Source organism: Leptosomus discolor, chromosome 22 (assembly GCF_034619465.1).
Source record: "Leptosomus discolor isolate bLepDis1 chromosome 22, bLepDis1.hap2, whole genome shotgun sequence".
Taxonomy (NCBI): Eukaryota; Metazoa; Chordata; class Aves; order Leptosomiformes; family Leptosomidae; genus Leptosomus; species Leptosomus discolor.
Genome location: NC_141412.1, coordinates 42971 through 47818, shown reverse-complemented (window position 1 = coordinate 47818; position 4848 = coordinate 42971). Strand labels below are relative to the sequence as shown.

Below are 4848 nucleotides of genomic sequence, written 5' to 3'. Positions count from 1 at the left end.
GGGGGGGGGGGGCGGGGGGGCGGGGGGGCGGGCTCGTCTCCCACACGGCTCCTGTGGTGTGAGATGCCATCTGACCGCCGTAGTTGCCCCGTTCTGCGTGGCAGAAGGGCCGTAAGGGGCTCGGAGATGGACGTGGGGCTGTGTGTAAGAGAGAGAACCGGGTAAAGGAAGAACCCTGGCCTGGTGGTGGCAGGGGCACGGGAAAGGCGAGGCCGGGGCGGAGGAGACGGGCCTCACCACCGGGTAGGGACTCGCGGAGCCGGTGGCCAGCAGCACCAGCCCGGAGCGGTACTCTTCCGGCACCGGGCTTCCAGGCGGCGATGTTCGTTTTCGGGCCTTGCGGCGACGGGTCGTCTCCTTATGGCCGCCGTCCCGCGGGACGTGCGGTTCCCGGCCATCGCTATGGAGCCCGTGCGCGGGGCCGCGCCGGGGCAGCCCTTGCCGCCGCCCGGCCACCGCGGAACGCCGCCGGCGCGGCGAGACCGCGCACGCGCAGTGCTGCCGAGTAGCACTACTGCCACCACTTGACGAAACAAAACGTCGCGCGTGCGCAATAGCGCTGCTGTGTGCTCGCTGCGGCCCCCCGTTAATTGAGAGCTCGGCGTTCGCGCGTGCGCACGTCCGAGGAGCAGCCTGCGGCCTCTCCCGTGTGCCGTCGGCGGCCGACGCATGCGCAGTGTCCGGGAGCAGCATGGCGGCGGGCCGAGCACCCTTCCCTTCGTCGGCGGCAGGTGAGGGCCGGGACCACCGGTGCGGCGAGCGAGATCCTTCGGCGGTCGCAGGGGCGGGGGTGTCTCTCGCCCGCCTGGAGGTATTGGGACGGCGGGGCTCGGCGCCGTGGTGCGCGGGAGCTGCTGGGAGCGGGCCAGGGCCTTGCCCCTACCCCATTCGGTTGCGAGAGTGCCTTTGCAGCCCTGGGTGCCCGTGGACGGGGACTGCCGGGAGCCCCGGAGACGGGCGGGCCCGCGAAAGGGTTACAGCCTGGGGCGAACAACGATAACTGTCAACAGCAGCTGCTCGTTTTTCTCCTCTCCTGGGGCGGCCCCGAGGACGAAGTTATCCGTTCCTCTTCTGGGGGTGTCGTTGCCCGCATCCGGCTCAGGTTCGCTCGCGTCGTTCCTGGCTTGCCTTGTTAGTGTGGCAGGGTGTGCGAAAAGGGAAAGGTCTAATAGCTGCTGTCGTTGTAGACTAGCTCGCGCGGCTGAAGTTGAAGAGAATGGAAAAAAGGCGACCTAGCTGAAGAATGAAGCAAAGCGGATCTAGCGGGATGCTGCTTCCACCCGCAGAATAAAGCAACGCTACCTCTTTGAGCGAGGAACGATCCCCGTTAATAGACCTCGGCAGACCGCCTCGCTAACGTGGGGTCCGCATTTCTATCCGAAGGTACGGTACGTCCGCATAGTGTGCGTTTGCGTGCGCGTGTGTGAGAGAGACGCTATGTATCTATGAACCCTATAAGACACTAGCTGTACTCTCTTAGGTGGAATACAGCGGAGTAACTGGAGCTACAGAAGAGGCAGAGGGAAAGAGAAGCGTCTGAACTGTACGTTTCTCCGGGTGGCACCAAGAGCAGGAGCTGCGGTGAGTCCTGGGCCCTTGGGCATTCGCCCCCCCTTCTGCTTCCCCACCCCTCCCGGATCTCTGCCTTCCCCTGCCTCTGTCTGTCTGCTGCGCTGTCCTTCATTCTTCCGTTGTTCTCTCGTTGGTTGTCCATCCGTCTGCCTGGCTCCCTGTCTCTCTGTCTTTCCCTCTCTGTCATTTTTTCTGCTTACCCGTACTCCTGTTCTTCTCTCGTTTCTTGAGTCCAGCTCCCTGTCCCTCTGTTTATCCCTTGCTCCTGGTCCCTGTTGCTCTTTGTCTCTCCACCTCTCTGCCCTGCTCCCCGATCCTCCTTTTCTGTCTCTGTCCCTCTGTGGTGTTCCCTGTCCTCCCCACCTCTCGAATTCTCTGTCATTCTTCCTGCCAGTTCCCCACCACTATTTCTCCTGCATGTCCTGCTTGCTGTCCCCCTCTTCCCTGTGTTGCTGTCCCATCCCCCGCCCGTCATTTAATTTTCTGTCTGCCTGTCCTTTAGCTTTTCTGGTATACCTCCTGTCTTTCTTTTTTGTCCTTTCTCTGTTCTTCTGCTCGTCCCTTGCTTTCTCTCAATACTCTTCTGTCCTGCCTCCAGTCAGTATTTTAATTTTCTCCATCTCTGTCCTGTTCTGGGTGCCTTTTTTTCCATTCCAGTGTCCTACTCCACATCCCTGTGCTTTCCTTTCTGTCCTTCTCTTTATCCTTTCCCCTCACCCCCTCTTTCTTTTCTGTTCTCTCTGTCGCTCGCTCCTGCCTCCGGACTCATTGTTTGTCGCGAGATCCCTCTGTTCTGCTCGCTGTCTGTATTTTTTCTTAGTCTGTCCTGTTTTTTAAATCCATCTCTGTCCTGTTCCCTACCTCTGTTTTTCTCTCGCTGTCACTCTGTCCTGATCCCTTTCGCTGACAGTCGTGCTCCATAGAAGTCATTTTCCTTTCTCCGTGTTTCTGTCCCAATCCCTGTCCCTTTCTGTCTCTGTTCCTCTGTTCTTGTCTTCCTGTTCTTGTCCCTCCTGCTTCCTTCTCCATCTCCGTCCTGCTCAGTGTCTCCTTTTATCTCTTTGTCATTCTGTCCATCTTCTCGTCCCTATCTTTTCTGGCTTTCTCTGCCCCACTGCCTGTCCCATTGTGTCTTGCTATATCCCCCATGCAGCCTGCTGTTGCCTCGTGCCCGCCCCCCCCCCCCCCCCCCCCCGTCATCCATCCAACTCCTTGGCCCTTTTTGCTCTTCCTTTGTTTCAGTCCCGAATTTTTTCTTTCTCTGCCTCTTTGTCGTGTCCTACGTACCTTCTTTCTGTTTCTAAACCTTTTCTCCTCTTCCCATTCTTCAGTTTCTCTCTCCATCTGTATGTCCCGCTCCCTGTCCCTGTCTGCCACTGCCCCCCCCTCCATCCCAGTCCACGTCAGTAGTTTTTCTTTGTGCAGCTAGTCTCCTGCTTCCCAGTCATCTTCCCCACTCTATTCCTCTCTCCCGCTCCCCTCAGTCTTTTATTTTTTCGTGGTCCCTATGCGTGTCCTGCTGCACATTACTGATTTTTTTTTTTTTAATTTTGCCCCTTCTGTCTGCCTTGCCACCCCTCTCTTTCTCTCCTCTTTGTCCTTTCTTCCGCTCTAGTTCTTTCTTGCTCCTTCCTGCTTTTTTTCTCTTGGCTCCCTGTCCGGCTCCCTGTCCGGCTTTCTGTCCCTTCTTTTTCTTCCTCTGTCCCTCTTGTCTTTTTCTCTCTCTGCTCTTTTGTCCCTCCTGCTTCTTTCTCCATCTCTATCCTGCTCCCTGTCCCTTTTTTCTTCTCATTGTCCCTTTGCCCTGCTTCCAGTCTGTCTTTTCTGCCTTTGTCTCTCTCTCCCATTCCCTGTCCCATCCTTTCTTCCTATACCCCCCCATCCAGCTGGCTGTCCGTTTCTTCCTCTGTCTTCCTCAGTACATTTTTTCTCCATCTTTCTGTCCTGCTGCCCGGCACAGGTTTTTTTCTCCAGTGCTGTTCTGCTTCCTTTCCTTCTTTCCTCTCTCCGTCACGTGTCCAGCGCCCCCGTCACGTGACTTGTCGCTGCATCCCTTGGTCTAGCCTGCTGTCCCTTCTTCCCCTATCCATTTTCTTGTCCTGCTTCTTTCTCCTTATTTTTTCTACCTCTGCAGCTGATCGCTACGGGAGCAGACCGTTCGCTACGGGACCGGCAAATGCCATCCAGTAGTGACTTCTGAGGTGTCTGAGGGGAAGAGGGAGCGCACGGGCACGGAGCCCCGTAGCAGACTCGCTCCCAGGAGTTACGTGTCTTCGTTAATAAACGATTGCTTTCTCTTTGCGCTCGCGGCTGTGCCTGCAGTCCCTTTGCGCTTGGTAAGAGGCTGTCACGGAGTCCAGGGAATGAGTTTACGTGTCTTTGGAGCTGGGTGACGGCCCAGTGCCTCCCTTCTGGGCGAGGCTGCTCCAGCGGTAGTGGAGCAGGTTGAGTGTCCAGGTTGTTAAGACTCAAATGTGTGGGGCTTAATGTTAGGTCCTTTTTTTAAATTTTTTGTGTTAGTTTAATGGCAGGCTGTAGTTGGAATCTAGATGGTATTCCTGGATGGGAGCAAGACCTCCGGCATTGTTCAGCTGACGCTCCTGTGTATATATATAAATTGAAGAATAAAGGATTTTAAAATGCCAAAAAAAAAGATTAGATTTTATATATGAAGGAATTGAGAATAGAAGAAAGTCTGAATGTTATCTACATTTGCTATGTGTTCCGTAGTCTAAATAGATATTATATGTAATCTAACTAGATTATAGATAATACAAAGTGTATTTGTAAGTGTAAATAAATAAGTGTAAATGGAGATAATGATAAATCTAAACAGATATTGTGTATGTGTGAATAGTTATATATGTCAATATGTATGTTAAATGGATATTATAAGTGGAAATAGATAATAAATATAAAATATATATTCTCTAATTATATACATGTGTAAAGAGATACGTAACTGTAAATGTCTATGATTGATAGATAAGGTTTTTAAAATGCACAGAAGCTCTGTTTATACAAATGATTGATGCCCTCCCCCCCCCCCCCCCCCCCCCGAGTGTCTCTGTAGAAGAATATAAAAGCGCTTCAAAAGCTGCTTCTTTTCGCCCCCTTTTCCCATCCAAATTTTGGGCCAATTCCTCCAAACTGGGCCTCCCTGCTGCGGGGCAGCACGTGTAGAACGGGGCTGCCGTCACGGCACAAAAGTAACCCCAAAACTCTGTCTAATTCTGGGTCTGCAATGCAAAGAAACCCCACAAATTTGGAGCTCCT

General features: G+C 53.8%; 1 long non-coding RNA gene across 2 annotated transcripts; it reads left to right on the top strand.

Annotated features, from left to right (window-relative positions):
• The first annotated feature begins 702 nt into the window (after window positions 1–702).
• LOC147413915 (uncharacterized) lies at window positions 703–4266 on the top strand. Of its 2 annotated transcripts, XR_015184009.1 has the most exons (4): window positions 703–731; window positions 1188–1383; window positions 1481–1581; window positions 3707–4266. It is a non-coding gene; the product is annotated as an uncharacterized LOC147413915 (long non-coding RNA). The 2 variants fall into 2 exon arrangements; XR_015184008.1 differs by lacking the exon at window positions 703–731 and having other exon boundaries at window positions 1156–1383.
• Window positions 4267–4848: the final 582 nt, after the last annotated feature.